Genomic DNA, 20718 nt, shown 5'->3' with positions numbered 1-20718 from the left:
GTATAGGCATTGTATTAGGTTTAATAAGTAATCTAGAGGTGATTTATAGTATGCCAGAGGACAGGTTATAGGCAAACGCTACGCCATTTTATATAAGGGATTTAAGTATCCATGGATTTGAGTATCCAGGGGGTGACCTGGAACCAGTCCTTCACAGATACCAAGGGACAGTTGTACTTTATGAGAAAAGGTTTTGAAAGGGCAACCCGAATACTGAATGCCTAAAAGTTAGAGATTTTCAAAACAAGGGGAATACGGAGACGGGGTGAGACTTGGGAGAAGTGGTAAAAGGAACAAATATTTAATGAGCCCTTTGTGTGTACTGTCCACTTGGCTAGTTGTTTCACATGTATGCTGTATTTAACCTACCACTCCAGCAAGGCAGGTATTATTCCCAATTGGCATTCATTCACTCAACAAATATTTACTGAACATGTGCTAGATATGCTCAGCAGTCGTCTAGTTCAGGAGATAGTGCAAAAATGAAAACAGGCGAAGTCCTTGCTCTCAAGGAGCTAACTCAGGCTACTTGGAGGGGATGGACAACACGTATTCTTAAAATGAATGTGTAGTATAACAGATGGTGATAAGTGCTATGAAGAAAAATAAGGCAGAATGAGGGGATAGCAAGGCACTTTTTATGGAAGGTAATAAAAAGTATGTCAAGATCATACAGCTGGCAAGTGCCTGGGCTAGAACTAAACTCAGTTTCCTAAACAGCTGCTTTCCAAAGCCCCTGCGCTTTTCTCTATGTAATACTGCCTCCCTAGAAAGCTTGTCCTACCTGACAATTTTGCCTGGTGTTAGTCCTGCCAACAACCCCTAAATATCCTAATGGGTAAGCCTTTGGTAAACAATTGTTAGCCTACTGTGAGTCAAGTAAAATCTATTTACAGATAACTGTTCAGCATGATTGGTTTTTGCTTGTGCATGCACTCAAAGCTCCTTCAATCCTGGTGTCTTTCAAAAATAAAAACCTCAGCCCACAAATGAAATTAAATAACTTTCCCTGAGATTTCTAGAGTCCCAAACTTGACTAAGTATAAGCAACATCAATATCTATTTCAGCAAAAAAGAAAAGAAAAATGTGAGGCTGGGTGCGGTGGCTCACGCCTGTAATCCCAGCACTTTGGGAGGCCGAGGCGGGTGGATCACGAGGTCAAGAGATCGAGACCATCCTGGTCAACATGGTGAAACCCCGTCTCTACTAAAAATACAAAAAATTAGCTGTGCATGGTGGCGCGTGCCTGTAATCCCAGCTACTCAGGAGGCTGAGGCAGGAGAATTGCCTGAACCCAGGAAGCAGAGGTTGCGGTGAGCCGAGATCACGCCATTGCACTCCAGCCTGGGTAACAAGAGTGAAACTCTGTCTCAAAAAAACAAAAAAGAAAAATGTGAATACGAACTTCAATCTTACAGGGTTATTTTTCTTCTACCTTTAAAAAAAATATTCTGTTTAACCTTTTTTTCCCCTGTGCCAAAGAGTAGGGGGAAGAATAGGGAGAAAAACATTGAAGCAGAAAGTGGCGTTTTGCTTTTGTTCAATGCACCTTTATGCACCTATAAAAGTCCATCTTCAAAAATCTTAACCACTGAAGGGAAGCAGAGCAAGATGGCCATATAGCAATCAGCCCCCTTCAGAAACACCAAATTGAGCAACTATCCAAAAAAGTAACTTTATAAGAACCAAATTTCAGATGAGTGATCATTACCTGGTTTTAATATCATGCTAAGGAAAGAGGCACGGAACAGGATAGGTAAGGCAGTCTTGAATTGCCTACACCACTCCTCCCCCAACTCCAGCAGCAGTGGCATGGTGCAGAGAATCTGTGTGCTTGATAGCCATGGGCCTTGGGTGGGACTCAGAGCCGTATTGGCTTCAGGTATGATCCAGCACATTCTCAGCTGTGGTGGCCATGGAGAAAGAACCCTTCATCTTGAGGAAAGGAAAGAGTCAAGGAGACTTTGTCTTGTAGCTGAGGGAGGGAGAGCACAGTGATTGTGGGTCTTTGGATTGAAACTCAGTTCTGCCCCATGACAGCGGAAAGAAACACGGGGCAAAGCTAGGCCAGCATTCATGGAGGGAGCCTACAGACCGGCCCTAACCAGAGGGGGATCACTCACCCCAGCAGTCTGAACCTGAGTTCTGGCAAGTCCTGCCACCATGAGCTAAAGTGCTCTGGAGTTCCAAATAAACTTGAAAGGCAGTCAAGGCCACAAGGACTGAAATTCCAGGGCAAGTCCCGATGCTATGGTGAAATATCAGCATAGGGAGGCAAAAGAGTGCTTGGGTCACCCCTTCCCTAGCCCCAACCAGCACAGCTCACGGCTCCTCTGCTTGAGTAGAGGAGAGAGTGAAGAGGACTTTGCCTTGCAACTGGTATACCAGCTCAGGCACAGAAGAATAGAGCCCCAGGAAGAGTCATGAGGCCTTCATTCCAAGCCCTAGCTCTCAGATAACATTTCTAAACACACCCTGGGCCAGAAGCAAGCCCACTGACTTGAAGGAAAGGACTCAGTCCTGGCAGAATTCATTACCTGCTCACCAAAAAGTCTTTGGACCCTGAATAATCAGCAGTGATAGCCATGGGCCTTGGGTGGGACTCAGAGCCGTATTGGCTTCAGGTATGATCCAGCACATTCTCAGCTGTGGTGGCCATGGAGAAAGAACCCTTCATCTTGAGGAAAGGAAAGAGTCAAGGAGACTTTGTCTTGTAGCTTGGGGTTCAGCTCAGCTGCAGAGGGGTAGAGCAGCAAGTGGGCTCCTGGGATCCCCGAGTCCAGGCCTTGGCCCCTGGGTGGCATTTCTGAACCTGCCCTGAGCCAGAGGGGAGCCCACTGCCCTTGAAGACTGGCAGCATTCACCACAAGCTGACTGAAGAGCCTTGGGTCTTGAGTGGACATCAGTGGTAGCCAGGTAGTATTTACTATGGGTCAGGGACAGTGGTGGTTATGGGGAGAGACTCTTCCAATTTAGGAAAGGGGATGGAAGAGTGGGAATAACTTAGTCATCCAGTTTGGATGCCAGTTCAGCTGTGGTGGAACAGAATACCAGGTTGATTCCTGAGGTTCCCAACTCCAGGCCCTGGCTCCTGGATGGCATCTACAGGCCTACCTGGGGCTGAGGAAACTCACTACCCTGAGGGGAAGGCCTGGCTGGATTTGCTACCTGCTGATTGTAGATTTGCTACCTGAACTTGCTACCTGGTGATTGTAGAGCCCTAAGGCCTTGAATGAACATTGGCGGTACCCAGGCAGTGGGCCTTGGGTGAGACCCAGTGCTGTACTGGCTTCAGGCCTAACCAAATGCAGTCCCAGTGGTAATGGCCACAATGGTTCTTGTGTCACCCCACCCTCAGCTCCTGACAGCTCAGCACAGACAGAGAGAGACTCTGGGGGAAAGTAAGGGAAGAGAACAAGAGTCTCCCTGATCTTACCCAAGACCACCAAGGCAATACCTCTATGAATCTTCAAGAGTCACAGCATTACTGGGCTAGGGTCACCCCCTAAAGCAAATACAGCTTCAGTGACCAAAAATTTAGATCACAACATCCAAGTCTCTTTGAATATCTGCCCAAAAAGAACAGGTACAAACAAGCCAAGACTGTGAAACTACAAGAAATACCTAACTCTTCAATGCCCAGACACCAACAAACACCCACAATCTTTAAGACTATTCAGGAAAACATGACCTTAACAAACGAACTAAACAGAGCACTAGTGATCAGTCCTGGAGAGGCAGAGATACATATGTGACCTTTCAGACAAAGAATTCAAAATAGCTGTTTTAAGGAAGTTCAACGAAATTCAAGATAACATAGTGAAAGAAGTCAGAATCCTATCAGATACATTTAACAAAGATATTTAAACAGTTAAAAAGAATCAAACAGAAATTCTGGAGCTAAAAAATGCAATTGACATATTGAAGAATGCATCAGAATGTCTTAACAGCATAATAGATTAAGCAGAAAGAGGAATTAGTGAGCTTGAAGATAGGTGATTTGAAAATACACAGTCAAAGAAGACAAAAGAAAAAAGAATTAAAAAGAATAAAGCATGCCTATAAGATCTAGAAAATAGCCTCCAAAAGGCAAATCTAAGAGTTATTGGTCTTAAAGAGGAGATAAAGAGAGAAACTGGGGTAGAAATTTTATTCAAAGGGATAATAACAGAGAACTTCCCAAACCTAGAGAAAGATATCAATATTCAAGTACAAGAAGGTTATAGGACACCAAGCAGATTTAGCCCAAATAAGACCACTTCAAGACATTTAATAATCAAACTGCCAAAGGTCAAGGATAAAAAAGGATCCTAAAAGCAGCAAGAAAAAAGAAACAAATAACATATAAAGGAGCTACATTACATCTAGCAGCATACTTTTCAGTGGAAACCATACTGGCCAGGAAAGGGAGGCATGATATATTTAAAATGCTGAAGGGAAAAAAAAAAACTTTTATCCTAGAATAGTATATCCAGAGAAAGTATTCTTCACAAATGTGAAAGCAAAATACTTGACCAGACAAACAAAAGCTGAGGGATTTCGTCAACACCAGATACGTCCTACTAGAAATGCTAAAGAAGAGTTCTTCAAACTAAAAGAAAAGAATGTTAATGAGAAATAAGAAATCCTCTGAAGGTACAAAACTCACTGGTAATGGTAAATACAAATAAAAACACAGACCATTATAACACTGTAATTGTGGTATGTAAATTATTCGTATCTTGAATAGAAAGACTAAAAAATTATCCTATTAAAAATAATAACTAGAACAACCTTTAAAGACATTGGCAATATAATATAGAAATAGAAATGACAATAAGTTAAAAAGCAGGGAGATCAATTGTAGAGTTTTTATTAGTTTTCTCTTGCTTGTTTGTTTATACAGTGTTAAGTTGTCATCAGTTTAAAATAATGGGTTATAAGATGGTATTTGCAAGCTTCATGGTAAGCTCAAATAAAAAATCTACAACAGATACACAAAAAATAAAAAGCAAGAAATTAAAACATACCACCAGAGAAAATCACCTTCAATAAAATGAAGACAGGAAGGAAGGAAAGAAGGAAGAAAAGCCCACAGAACAACCAGAAGACAAATATAAAAATAGCAGGAATAAGTCCTTACCTATCAATAATAACATAAAATGTAAATGGACTAAACTTTCTAATCAAAAGGCATAGAGTGGCTGAATGGATTGAAAGAAAAAAAACAACAAACAAAAAACAAGATCTAATGCTGTCTACAAGAAACACACTTTACCTATGAAGAAACATAGCCTGAAAATAGAGGGATGGAAAAAGATATTCCACGCATATGGAAACCAAAAAAAAAAAAAAAAAAAAAAACTATAACTATATTTATATAAGACAAAACATATTTCAAAACAAAAATATCAAAAGAGACAAGGTCATTATATAATGATCAAAGAGTCAATCCACAGGATGTAACAATTATAAATATACATGCACCAAACACTAGAACACCCAGATACATCAAGCACATGTCATTAAAGCTGAAGAGAAATTCCAATATAATAATATCTGGAGGTTTCAACACCCCGCTTGCAGCATTAGACACTTCATTCAGACACAAAGTCAACATAGTAACATTGGACTTAATCTGCACTATAGGACAAATGGGCCTAACAGATATTTGAAGAACATTTCATTCAATCGTTGTAGAATACACATTTTTCTTCTCAGCACATGGATCATTCTCAAGGAGAGACAATTATGTTATGTCACAATAGAAGTCTTTAAACATTCATAAAAACTGAAATCATATCAAGTATCTTCTCTGACCAGAGTGGAATAAAATTAGAAATCAATAACAAGAGGAATTTTGGAAACTATACAAACACATGGAAATTAAACAATATGCTCCTGAAAGAGCAGTGGGTCAATGAAGAAATTAAGAAGGAATTGAAAAATTTCTTTAAACAAATGATAATAAAAACACAACATATCGATGCCTATGGAATACAGCCAAAGCTAAGAGGAAAGTTTACAGCTATAGACACCTGCAAAAGGAAGCAGAAAAACTTCACATAAACAAGCTAATGATGCATCTTAAAGAACTATAAAAGCAAGAATAAATCAAACCCAAAATTCATCAATGAAGAAAAATAATAAAAACCAGAGCAGAAATAAATGAAATTGAAACAAAACAAATGCAAAAGATCAATGAAGCAGAGTTGGTTTTTTGGAAAAGATAAAATCAACAAAGCTTAAGCCCAACTAATTAAGAAAAAAAACAGAGAAGATTAAAATCAGAGATGCAAAAGAAGACATTACAGCCAATACCGCAGTAATTCAAAGGATTATTAGAGGCTGGTTTGAGCAACTATATGCCAAAAAATTGGAAAATCTAGAAGAAATGGATAAATTCCTAGACATATACAAGATACCAAGATTGAACCATAAAGAAATCCAAAACTTGAGCAGATCAATAACAGGTAATAAGATCAAAGCCATAATAAGAAGTCTCCCAGCAAAGAAAAGCCCAGGACCAAATGCTTTCACTGCTGAATTTTACCAAACATTTGAAGAAGAACTAATACCTATCCTACTCAAACTATTCCAAAAAATAGAGGAGAGAATATTTTCAAATTCACTCTACAAGGCCAGTATTACTCTGATACCAAACTCAGAAAAAGAAACATGGAAAAAAGACTACGGCCCAATATCCCTGCTGAACATCAATGCAGAAATCCTCAATAAAATGCTAACAAACCAAATTCAACAACACATTCAAAAAATCATCCATCATGACCAAGTGGGATTTATCCCAGGGATGCAAGGATGGTTCAGCATATGCAAATCAATCAATGTGCTGCATCATGTTAACAGAATGAAGGACCCATGTGATCATTTCAACTGATGCTGAAGAAACATATGATAAAATTCAACATCCCTTCATGATAAAAACCCTCAAAAAAATGATTATAGAAGGAGCATACCTCAATACGATAAAGGCCATATGCAACAGACCCACAGCTAGTCCCACTGTTATTCAACATAGTACTGTAAGTCCTACCTAGAGCAATCAGACAAGAGAAGGAAATACACGGTATCCACATTGGAAAGGAAGAAGTCAAATTATCCTTGTTTGCAGATGATATGATTTTAGATTTGGAAAAACCTAAAGACTCCATCAAAAACTATTAGAACTAATAAACCAACTCAGTAAAGTTGCAGGATACAAAATCAACAAACGAAAATTAGCAGCATTTCTATATGCTAACAACGAACAATCTGAAAAAGAAATCAAGAAAGTCATCCCATTTATAATAGCTACAAATAAAATTAAATGCATAGGAATAAACTTAACCAAAGAAGTGAAAAATTTCCAAAATGAAAACTATAAAACATTGATGCAAAAAACCGAAAGCAGACACCAAAAAATAAAAAGATATTCCATGTTCATGGACTGGAAAAAAATCAATATTGTTAAAATGTCCATATTACCTAAAGCAATCTACAGACTCAATGCAACCCCTGTCAAAATAACAATGATGTTCTTCAGAGAAATAGAAAAAAATAATCCTAAAATTTACATTGAACCACAGTAGACCCAAAATACACAAAGCTATCCTGAGGGGGGAAAAACTGGAGGAATCAAATTATCTGACTTCAAATTATACTACAGAGCTATAGCAACCAAAACAGCATGGTACTGGCATAAAAACAGGCACACAGACCAATGGAACATAATAGAGAACCCAAAAATAAATCCATACATTTATAGTAAACTCACTTTGACCGAGATGCCAAGAACATACATTGGGGAAAGGGCAGTCTTGTCAATAAATAATGCTAAAAAATATACTGAATATATTCATATGCAGAAGAATGAAACTGAACCCCTATCTCTCACTATATACAAAAATCAAATCAAAGTGGATTAAAGGCTTAAATCTAATACCTCAAACTATGAAACTACTACAAGAAAACATTAAGGAAACTGTCCAGGACATTGGTCTGGGCAAAGATTTCTTGAGTAATAGCCCAAAAGCATAAGCAATCAAAGCAAAAATGGACAAATGGATTCCATCATGTTAAAAAGCTTCTGCACAGCATAGGAATCAATCAACAAAGTGAAGAAACAATCCACAGAATGGGAGGAGATATTTGCAAGCTATCCATCTGGCAAGGGATTAGTAATCAGAATATATAAGTAGCTCAAAAAAACTCTATAGGAAAAAAAATCTAATAATCTGATTTTAAAATGGGCAAAATATCTGAGAAGACATTTGTCAAAAGAAGACATACAAATGACAAACATTTGTGGTACATATACACAATGGGGAACTAGTCAGCCATTAAAAAGAATAAGATTCTATCATTTGCAATGACATGCATGGAACTGGAGATCATTATGTTAGGTGAAATAAGCCAGGAACAGAAAGACAAACTTTACCTATTCTCACTTATTTGTGGGAGCTAAAAAAAAAAATGAAAACAAGTGAACATGTGGTGATAGAAAGTAGAATGATAGCTACCAGAAACTGGGAAGGGCAGTAGGGGAGGGCAGGGGTGGCTGGGGGAAGTGGGGATGGCTAATGGGTACAAAAATATACTTAGATACAGTGAATAAGATCTAGTATTTGACAGCACAACATGGTGAGTACAGTCAACAAGAATTTACTGTATAACTAAAAACAACTAAAAGAGTATAATTGGATTGTTTATAACACAAAGAAAGGATAAATGTTTGCGGTGATGGATGCCCTACTTACCCTGATATGATTATTATGCATTATATACCTGTATGAATATATCTCATGTACCCCATAAATACATACACCTACTATGTATCAACAGAAATTTTAAAAATATCTTACCCACTAAATATAAGACCTTGGAAATACCTACTCTAAACCCATCAGTGGTATAATACTACACAAAGGTCAGCCCAAGCCCACCTGGAGTTTCCAGCTTCTCTGTGGACAAAGGTAGACTAATCATGAGCTGGGTGGGGGAATCTGAGACTCTACTCTGTTTTCACAGAGAAAAGAAGGCACCAACAGAAAAAGACTATTATGGCCAGGCGCAGTGGCTCACGCCTGTAATCCCAGCACTTTGGGAGGCTGAGGTGGGCAGATCACGAGGTCAAGAGAGCAAGACCCATCCAGGCCAACATGGTGAAACCTCACCTCTACTAAAAATACAAAAATTAGCCAAGTGTGGTGGCACATGCCTGTAGTCCCAGCTACTTGGGAAGCTGAGGCATAAGAATTGTTGGAACCTGGGAAGTAGAGGTTGCAGTGAGCCGAGATCGTGCCACTGTATTCCAGCCTGGACAACAGAGCAAGGCTCTGTCTCAAAAATAATAATAATAATAATAATAACAACAATATTCTTTTTTCCTTTTTTTTTTTTCATTTGAGACAGAGTCTCGCTCTGCCACCAGGCGGGAGTGCAATAGTGCAATCTTGGCTCACTATACCCTCCGCCTCCCAGGTTCAAGCGATTCTTCTGGCTCAGCCTCTCAAGTAGCTGGGACTACAGGTGCCCGCCACCACACCCAGCTAATTTTTGTATTTTTAGTAGACACGGGGTTTCACCACATAGCCCAGGCCAGTCTCAAACTCCTGGCTTCAAGCGATCCACCCACCTCAGCCTTCCAAAGTGCTGGGCTTACAGGTGTGAGCTGCCATGCCCAGCCGAATATTAATTTTCATCAAGAGAAAATCAAATCTGTCCAAGAACTTTATTGCCAGAAGTGAAATTGGTTTTTCTCTAGCAAATGGTTAGTGGAGTTGGAGGACTGGTCTACTACCCAAGAAAGAAAGTAAACCCAGTGGAGGCCGGAAACATTCATGTTCTCAATAATGCATTTAACACTCAAAAAACAAATAAGATTTGTCTCTGCACATTTACATTTCAAAAACACCTAAGACTAGATGATCTAAAGCTCTCCTCTGCTAAAAATCAGATTATTAAAACAAGTTCCCTAAACTCATAAAGCTCAAGACAATTGTTAAAATTTGTATTGAATGTCAAGTGCCAACCTGGGCAGAGTCTCTCTCAATTCAAACAAAATTCACTGTAGACAGTAGCAGGCACAGGCTTTTCAACTGATGGACTGCAGCAGAATTCAGGTACCTCCTACTGTGAACCGTGGGCCTGGCACATATAGACTATTTTTGTAGGGAAACAAAATAGGATTATTGTATTTCCTGGACATTCTCAGGATTAAGCCAGCAGAAATGATGTCGCGAATGCCATGGTTGAGACTACCTTGTTAACAATCCCACAACATTCACTGTCCTAGCTTTTGGTGATCTGGAATACAATGGAGGCCAGTTGGAAAATAGTTGCAACCAAGTGGGTAGGGAAAGAGGATGCGAAGCCTGGGTTGCCAGATTTCTGGTTAATAGAGTCATGAATTTCCCTGCAGCACTGCATAAACCAGTGTTCCTGTCAGAAAGAGCGAGCACTAGAACCCTAATTATATAATTATAAAGATCCTGAACTTGGTCTACAATTTGAGTACTTTCCATTGGAAAATCTGAGTTTTCCGTAAGCCTTTTTCGTATCTTCCCTTCCCAAAGTGATTTACTTGGGATGAAGGACATAATAGTAGACACAAAGGATCAGCAACTGGTGCAGAGACAGGTCGATGAAAGGGAAAAATCTGGCCGGAGCTCAAGCTGCTAAGGGTTTTACCAGTTCTCTGGTGAAGAGGGATTGGAGGTGATCCCATAGCCACTTTATCATAATTGTCATTTTTGGTACATGTACTTAATTTTAAATTAACTGGTAAACTGTAAATTATGCACTCCAGAGAATGGGTTCTGCCAGTCTCAACAAACCCTTTTACTCTTTTACAAAGTTAGAGGACTCCTTCAGCTATTGTGAAAGATTGGTCTGGGACCCAAGTGGGCCATCAGGTTAGTAGGGTTCTTTGCAAGGAGCTTTAACATATTTTTTTTCTGCCTGAGTGTGCTACACTAAGGGGTAGAGCTGTTAAGATAATATATGTGAAAGGGTTTTGTAAACCGTAACAATACTTAAATATTGTCACCTGCCAACAGAATCACATTATTCTCCATTCCACATATCTCCTGATTTCCAGCAAGAGGACTCACACATTAATGGACCTTACAAGGCCATCAACCACGTTTGCCTTCCTATAAATCAACCCCAACCACAATACTGTATTTATACTGTTTCACTTGAATACAGCCTGTCTGACTAATATTCACTGGGGGTTATAAAGTAAGAATCTGTCTACAGTGATACTCATTTACCTTGAGGAAGACACACTCATGAACACATACACATATAAAACATGTGCCTTTTTTTCAAAAAGAATACCCTAGCAGTTTGAAAGTAGGCATTCAATATCTGGTGTTTCTTTCTAAGGCTTTATTTTTACCTGGTCTCCTGCCTTAATTGCCTCCAAAGCTGTGTTCCTGTTTGATTGCACAGTATCACCTAGCAAAGTTGTCCTGATAAATATAGCTGAACACTGTGGGAAGAAGTAATGAGTATGGGAATTCCTTCTACTTATAACTAACTTCTTCTGTTCCTTTCTTGGGGTTTGAGATAATAGAATAGGCCCCCAAGATTACAGAGAATAAATCATTATGAATCAACATATTACTTTTGTTGGTATTTCTAGCACTGTGATCCACCAGCTACCCATAGTGGGATTTCAAAAAGTTTTTTCCAAGAATTTCATTCTCCTTTGTCTCCAGAATAAATAAAGTGTAGAGCAGAATAAGCACAAGTGGGGTTTTGAAATTCATCCCAAACCACATGAATAGGAAGGTCCTTCCTCACGGCAGAACAACTTAAGGGGCGTGTTTTGTGTGACTTTTTTCCTTACTCGAAATGTCATTTTAACCTGATCTCATCTATTAGATGAAAAGAAAGAGTAATTTATTGAGTGTTAGTGTAAGGGACATTGTATCACGGTGAGGATCTAAAACTGTAGTTACACCTGCCAAGGGACAAAGTAGCCGATTAATTTCCAGGTGAAACATGCATATGGAGGCAAAAGAGCCTGCTGTTTTTATCAGAGTTACCTCTGACATTCCTGATTTCTGAGAACCGATCATCTTTGCTGAAAGAAGGCAACATGTTGGCATATGAGCTTTATGTAGGCAGTAGAGTCTGGTTCCTGGGAGCCCTGTAGTGCCAGCCCATGTTAGATTCAGTTGAAAGATGCTCTCTGCAAGTAAAAGGGAAAAAATACATAAATATATATGAAAGTTAATATATGTTATAAATACCTGCTCATGAGTAAATTTATTCCCAGCCTCATCCCAAATGCAGGGGAAAGAATTTTCTTTCAAAATCCCATGTCTCAGTTTTCTTCAGTTTGTTTGTTTGTCTGAGACAGAGTTTCTCTCTCATTGCCCAGGCTGGAGTGCAATACCGCTGTCTCAGCTCACTGCAACCTCCACCTCCTGGGTTCAAGTGATCCTCCTGCCTCTGCCTCCCAAGTAGCTGGGATTACAGATGCCTGCCACTATGCCCAGCTAATTTTTGAATTTTTAGTAGAGTCAGGGTTTCACCACGTTGGCCAGGCTAATCTCGAACTCCTGACCTCAGGTGATCTGCCCATCTTGGCCTCCCAAAGTGCTGGGATTACAAGTGTAGGCCACCGTGCCTGGCCCCATATCTCTGTTTTTTAGAGTCAATGACCAACTGCTCTCCTTCCTCCTCCAAAAGGCCAAACTCTTCAACCTGGCATTTAAGCCTTTTCTTGGTATGTCCCTAAATTTCAATCCAACTTCATCCAACTCTTTCCCTATATGTATCATAATTCCTGTCAAGTTGAATTACTCAGGGCTCCAAAAGAAACCAAGGTGACTCCAGGTCTTTACATGCAAGCCATACGCACCATATAGAATGTCCTTCCTTCTAACTCTTCAGCTTAAAATCCTACACAAACGTTAAAATGCAATTCAAATGCACCTATTCAGTGAAGCATTCCCTGATTCTCTAACCTGGAATTTTCTCTCTGAACTCCCACAGAAAGAGAAACATCTTCCTCACACATATTTTCTCCTCTTTGAGGAAGGTCAAAGAAAAACTTTGACTTACAAAGAAAGGCAACAAACTACAGACCTGTTAGGGGCTTTACAAATATCTCATTTAATTCTCACCCAATCCTGCAAGGCTACTATTATAGTTCTTAGCAGATACTGAAACTGAGACTCAGAGAACTTTTTGAATGAAATGTTTGGCTGTCAGACTTAAAAGCAGACAGTTTCCACCAATCCACCCTATTTATCATTACTTGTATTTATACAGCTTTTAGAATATTGACTCTAGTACTCTGTGAACATTTCTCCCTTACTGGATTGGAAGTTTGTTTTGTTTTTTTTTGAGATGAGAAAAGAAGCCATCCTGTTTCACTTTCCCCACCCTTCGCCCCTACCCCTTCCATTGTAAATTTCTTTCTCAAATTTGTGTTAAATTATATACAGTCTTTCAGAGGGAAGATTTTTTAAAAGAAAAGGAAACATAAATTTCTCTTTCTAATTGCTCATCTTGACAACACAGAAAAGAAACTAACAAGAAATTTGGCTATTTTAAGTTAGAAAATGAAGGCAGCTATTTTGGTAACCAAAAGTAGCTTTCATTTTTTGAACAGTGATTCAGTGTCAGACACTGGACAGACTTTTTTTTTTTTTAATTCTTTGAGACAGTCACACTCCCTTGCCCAGGCTGGAGTGCAGTGGCACAATCTCAGCCCACTGCAGCCTTGAGCTCCTGGGTTCAAGCAATCCTCCCACCTCACTCACCGCAGCCTCCCGAGTAGCTGGGACCACAGGCATGTGCCACCATGTCCAGCTCCTTTTTTAAAAAATTGTTTTGTAGAGACAGAGCATCAGTTTGTTGCCCAGCCGGATCTCAATTCCAGGCTCAAGCGATCCTCCACCTCTTTTCAGTGATCTTAACCACCGAGTTATCTCATCTTTATGTCCCCTGGCCTACTGAATATTCACTCTCAGGCAGGACTCTTGTTTTCTTTCTTCCATCTTAAAAAAAGAAATGCCAGATGTAGGTGATGGGGAGGAAGGCAGCGAATCACACTGCCACGTGTGTTCCTATGCAACAATTTTGCATGTTCTTCACATGTACCCCAAAACCTAAAATGCAATAAAATAAATGGGGAAAAAAAAAAAAAAAAAAAGCCTCTTTCCCTAATGCTTTTTCTCAAATCTATTTTCATGAATCCTCAAATAATTTTCCATATTTAGAAGACAGAAACCCTGAGCACTAATTGAAGAAAAGCAATACTACCGTCTTCCTCTGTACAGTAATATGAACAAAAATCACTCAAAGGAATCCTGTCTGCATCCGGCCAACACAGCGATGCCCGTACTATAATCGGTACTTCCCCCGTGTAAGTAGCATGACCCCTAGTGGGCACCAGTGGTAAGTATCTAGATTTTAGCATGGATCAAAATACTGTACCATGGTTTATTTTTAATAGGTGGGTAGAAAAACAGGTCAAGATATTGTCATCATAACTATATTAATTAATGTGACCACATAATTTTGTTGGCTATGAGACACAAAACAAAAGAAAGGTATCAAAATATACTTTTTAAAATATAATATTCAGAAACCAATTGTAAAGTGAGTTTAAATTTTCTTTTGTTACCACCTTCAGCTTCTATAACTCTTAACTAAATGCTCTCCATCTTCAACCACATTCCTTCAACAAAGATAACTTGCACAAGAGTGCTTTCAAGAAAGGATTAAAAATGGTGAGGTTGGGACATTTTCAGTTTGTCTAGATAAAATACTCTTATGAATGCATCATTTTAAAACATCCCAGTCCACACACAATGCTACTTGTAATTTCACTGATGCTTAATTTATTTTACCACATATTATAGTTTAATTAAACACCAGACAGGAGCTGCTCTGGGATCACTCTTTCTACACAGCAATGTTTAAGTTCTTTACAACAAAAGTGGTAATCAAAGGAATACAGAACTATGTTTCATCTAAATAACTGGGTCATATATATTCCCATGGTTTATTACCAACAGATAGTCTGTATTAGTCCCCTATCTCACAATTTTTTTTAAGTAAGTAGTAATTCTTATTAACAGCAGTGGTACCTGCACGGGGGTGGACAAATCTGGTGACCAGCAGGTCCCCCTGCTGTTTTGCTCAACTGGCAACATGCTCTCAACCCTGGCAGCTGCTCCTGTTTTGTTTTTTTTTCTCCCAGGCAAACAATAACTTCATGGACATTTAGAAATTCTTTTCTCTGAACCAAAACTTTGGCTTCAGAAAGTAGCAACAAAATTCACAACAGAGGATAAACTTTTCTGTATGCATTTAATGACATAACGACATGATACACCTCCATTAAAAATTTAAGCAACACAGAAATCTCTAACCCATGAACACCCCTTTATGGCCCACCTCCATCTTTTTCCCCCCACCAAGCATGAAGAGGTCCAGAGAATTCTTTCCACAGAAATAAATATAAAACCGGACATCTTGACCAAAGAGAGCCTTTTCTTATCACTCAAAATGACCACAGGCAGAAAACAACTTGAAATCTGTGTTGTGTTTCCTTGCAGTCCTGTGTATATACATAAATAAATAGATTGGGTTTGTTTCACTTTACAAAAACATGATTTTCCCATATGCCTGCTCTGCAACTTGCTTTTTTGCTTAACATTATGTATTGACCATATCTCCACATGGCTCCTATAGGCCTATTTCATTCTTTTCTAACTGTTGCACAGCATTGAACAGTAAGATGTATCATGGTTTCTTTGGTCATTTCCGCATTGATTTAAGGTTGTTTCTAATCTTTTCCTATTATAAATAATACAGTAATGAACACCTTGAACTACCTTGATACACTTCTGCAAGTACATCTGTTGGCCAGATATCTAAAAATAAAATTGCTGGGATGAAGAATGTGCAAATATTAAATTTTAAAAGATCGTGCCAAATTCTGTTCACAAAGGCAGGAACGTTTAAGGAGTTGCCAGGCCTTTAGAACTCATAAATGTTAGCACTGGAAATGTCCTTAAAATTGCCTAGCCAAAAATCCTTTGTTTTTTCAGAGTACTGAGGTTGGTAGAATATCTGTGACCAGTCCCGTCTCATGCAGCCAGACTCCAATCCAGGTTTTCCAACTGTCCCGCCCAGTACTTTTCCCACTACAACATATTTTATGGGGGCAAAATTAGACTTGAATTTTGCAGTAATCCTTTCCAGAGAAATAGAATGTTTTTCATAAACAATTACAAACATCTTTTCTTCACTTGGAGTTTTCAGCGGTATGAAGAATGACTAGGATTTATGTTACGAATCAAACATTTGGAGTGGCAGTAGATCTAAAAAGCAGGCAAACCAGTTGGTTCTGCATCAGAACACAATGCTAAAAGTTGAAACCCATAAATGGAACCTGATTTCCCTTCTAAATGATGTTAGAAAAGGATGCTGCAGTTCTATACTCAGTCACCCATCAATTTAGGGAAATTATTCCAGTCATCATACTCCAAAGCTCCCAAATTATTTGTTAGTGCCTAATAAATTACCTCAAACTTAGTAGCATTAAAAAAAATTTATTATTTTCCTGGTTCTGTGGGTCAAGGGTTTGAGAAGGGTGCAGCAGTGGTGACCTCTCTGCTCCACAATGCCTGGAGCCTCAGCTGGGAAGGTTCACACATTGGGGTGACTCAACAGCTGGGGTAGAATCGTCCAAAGGCAGGTGGACGCTGGCTGTCATCTGGGATCTCAGCCGGGCTGTTGGCCAGACAACCTGCACATGGTCTCTCCATATGGTCTCTGTGCTGCTTTATGGCACAGTGCTGGGTTCTAGGGACAAAGGTCCCAAAACACATCTTCCAGTAACGGTGATGTGAGGAGATTAGGAGAGTGCCCTCCGCAGAAATAAATATACGACTGGACAACCATATTTATTTTTAAAAATAATCAATTTCAGGTAACTGGAAAATGACCAAAAGTAGACACCAATTGGAGAAGTATTTAGTCATGAAAACTACCACTTAGGCTGGGCACGGTGGCTCAAACCTGTCATCCCAGCACTTTGCGAGCCTGAGGCAGGAGGATCACCTAAGGTCGGGAGTTCAAGAGCAGTCTGGTCAACATAATGAAACCCCATCTCTACTAAAAATACAAAAAGTATCCAGGTATGGTGGCATGTATCCGTAATCCCAGCTACTAGGAAGGCTGAGGCAGGAGAATCACTGGAACCCGGGAGGCGGATGTTGCAGTGAGCTGAGATGGCACCACTGCACTCCAACCTGAGCAACAGAGCAAAACTCTATCTCAAAACACAAAAAAAAAAAAAAAAAAAAAGAAAAGAAGAAAACTATCACTTGGGTAAATTAAGTAATTAAGCGACTCTGTGGCTTCCTTGCCTGAAAGCATTCTAAGCTCAGGTGACAAAACCCTCAGCTCTACCTGCCAGAGGTATCTGGACTCAGGATGGGGGCAGAGCAGCTAAAACAAAGCAATAGTGGAAGTGAGAGAACCTCAAAAGGGCAGGGGTAATAAAAGCTCCACACCTCTCTGGCTGACTGCTAATGACACACACTTGAGGGAAACCCCAAAATGCCCACCAAACATCACAAACTCAGGAAACATGTGCATGGATGTGAGTAGCAGCGGGGACTTAGAGACAATGGGAGCATCCTTCAGTAAAGGAGCCAATAAACACACTGTGGAGGATCTATGTTCCAGAATACGATGCAGCAGGTGGAGGCTACCATCTGGATGGACATGAAATAAAATGGACACATCTTAAAAACACACTTGAGGGATAACAATTGTGATAACGTCAACCAATACTTATATAGAACTAATCAGAAACCCCCATGAGTTTTCTGACATATGTCCGTATATTAACTCACTTAGTCATCATGATCTTACTAGGTTGGTGCCAAAGTCATTGCAGTTTTTGTCATTACTTTTAACAGCAAAAAAGGGCAATATGGTATAGTGAGGATTCAACCAGGTAAGCATTCCAATAGGATATGTATACGTATATATTTACATATGTATTTACTTACACAACTACATGACCACACTCCCATAAAAATGTTAAGCAATACAGGAATGTTTAACCTATGAACACCCGTTTATATCCCACCTTTTTTTGCCATTCTTCATTTCCTCCAAGCATGCAGAAGTTTATTATATATCTCTTAACATATACTTATATATTGAGAGGTTTTTTTTTTTTTTTACAAGAAATTGACTTACACAAATTTAGGAGCTGATGTGCAAGCCCAAAAACAGTGAAGAATTGAAGATCGTAGGCACAGAACAAAGTTCTCACCAACTGGGAGGCAGGAAGGGAAGACGACAGGCAAGGTGAAACTCCAGGGGGTAGGCGGAGGCGGTCATCACAAGTGGAATTTCTGCTGTGCGAGTGTGGTAGGCAGAATTCTAAGAATGAACTCAACTGACCTTCAGCTTTGTTACCTCTCTTTTGAGGGGTGGGAGAAATCTGTGATTTTGATTATGTTACCTTATGTGGCAAAAGGTAGATTATCTGGGTGGGTCTTATCTAATCACATGAGACCTAAAAGCACAGGGTTTTCTCTGCCTGGTAGCAGAAGAGGAAGTAAGAGATTTGAAGCACAAGAGTGATTGCTGGCTTTGAATACAGAGAGTTTCACATGCCAAGGCACCTTAGGAGCTGAGGAAAGCTCTCAAGCAACAGTCAGAAAGAAAGTGAGGCCTTCAGTCCTGTACTCCTACAACCACAAGGATCTGAATTCACCCAACAACCTGAATGCACTTGGAATTCGATTCTTCCCCAGAATCTCTAGATGAGAGCCTGAACACCACCATGACTTCAGCCTTGTCAGGCCATAAACAGAGAATCCAGCCAAGTCTGCCTGTACTTCTTACTTCAAAAACTGGGAGATATTAGCCAGGCATGGTAGCATGTGCCTATAGTCACAGCTAATTGGGAAGGTGAGGTGAGAGGATTCTTTGAGCCTGGGAGGCGGAGGCTACAGTGAGCGGAGATCATGCCACCGTACTCCAGCCTGGGTGACAGAGGGAGGCCCCATCTCAATTAAAAGAAAAGAAGTCGGGCTCCGGTGGCTCAAGCCTGTAATCCCAGCACTTTGGGAGGCCGAGGCGGGTGGATCACGAGGTCAAGAGATCAAGACCATCCTGGTCCACATGGTGAAACCCCGTATCTACTAAAAATACAAAAAATCAGCTGGGCATGGTGGTACGTGCCTGTAATCCCAGCTACTCAGGAGGCTGAGGCAGGAGAATTGCCTGAACCCAAGAGGCGGAGGTTGCAGTGAGCTGAGATCGCACCATTGCACTCCAGCCTGGGTAACGAGAGTGAAACTCTGTCTCAAAAAAAAAAAAGAAAAGAAAAGAAAAACCTATGAGATAATGAATGGCTATATTTTAAGCTGCAAAGTTTTAATAATTTGTTAGGTGGTCTTATATACACAATATATGTGTACCTGTCAAAAATTCATATGTTAAGGTGTAGCAGTATTCGGAGGAAGGAAATAATTAAGGTTACTTAATTACTTAAGGTCAAATGAGATCAAAAGGGTGGACCTCTGATACAAGAGAATTGGTGTCTTTTTTTTTTTTTTTTTGAGACAGAGTCTTGCTCTGTCACCCAGGCTGGAGTGCAGTGGTGCAATCTTGGCTTACTACAACCTCCTCCTGGGTTCAAGCGATTCTCATGCCTCAGCCTCCTGAGTAACTGGGATTATAGGCACCTGCCACCATGACCGGCTAATTTTTTCATTTTTAGTAGAGATGGGGTTTCACCATGTTGGTCAGGCTGGTCTTCAACTCCTGACCTCAAATGATCCACCCAATGTGCCGAGAGCCTCCCAATGTGCTGGGATTACAGGCATGAGCCACCTCGCCCAGCTGAAAATTAGTTTCTTTATAAGAAGAAACACCAGATGGCTAGCACTCATTCACAAGTGCCCACTCTCTAGCATGCTCTCCCTCTTTCTCTCTCTCTTTCTCTCTCCGTTTCTCTCTCTCTAACTGTACAATATTTGAACACAGCAAGAAGGTGGCCATCTGTAAAACCAGTAGTAGGCCTTCACCGGAAATCAACTCAACCAGATCTTGTACTTGGACTTTCTAGCCTGCATAACTTTATGAAATTTCTGTTATTTAAGCCTTGCAGTCTATGGTATTTTTTTATAGCAGGACTAAGATAGACAACAATGGGAAACAAATATAGGAAGCTACTGTATTACCATTATCCACATGTTACAGTGAGGAAACTGAGTAAGATTCTTTCACACTTCAACAAGAATACCATGACCACTCAATGGAGAAAGGACACTTGCTTCAACAAGTGGTGCTCTTTTGAACTGGATATCCAAGCACAAAAGAAGAAAGTTGAGGCCAGGTGCAGTGGCTCACACCTGCAATCACAGCACTTTGGGAGGCCAAGGCTGGGAGAATCACGAGGTCAGGAGTTTGAAACCATCCTGGCCAACATGGTGAAACCCCATCTCTACTAAAATAAAAATTAGTTGGGCATGGTGGCACACGCCTGTAGTCCTAGCTACTTGGGAGGCTGAGGCAGGAGAATCGCTCACACCTGGGAGGTGGAGGTTGCAGTGAGCTGAGATCGTGACACTGCACTCCAGCCTGGTGACAAAGCAAGACTCTGTCTCAAAAAAAAAAAAGAACAAAGTTGGACCCTTATCTTGCACCTTGTAAAAAAAAAAAAAAAAAAAAAAACC

General features: G+C 40.0%; 1 long non-coding RNA gene across 1 annotated transcript in view; it reads right to left on the bottom strand.

The window, feature by feature from the left end:
• Positions 1-20718, bottom strand: part of LOC116561399 — a 307518-nt gene that overhangs the window by 243710 nt on the left and 43090 nt on the right. The window contains exon 6 of the long non-coding RNA XR_004273413.1: positions 12034-12179. This is a non-coding gene — a long non-coding RNA (uncharacterized LOC116561399). The remainder of the gene's footprint in view (positions 1-12033; positions 12180-20718) is intronic.

Source organism: Sapajus apella, unplaced genomic scaffold, assembly GCF_009761245.1.
Source record: "Sapajus apella isolate SASKATOON/1434 unplaced genomic scaffold, GSC_monkey_1.0 scaffold29, whole genome shotgun sequence".
Taxonomy (NCBI): Eukaryota; Metazoa; Chordata; class Mammalia; order Primates; family Cebidae; genus Sapajus; species Sapajus apella.
Note: the sequence above shows the minus strand (reverse complement) of the source record. Positions and strands in the feature narration are given on the sequence as shown.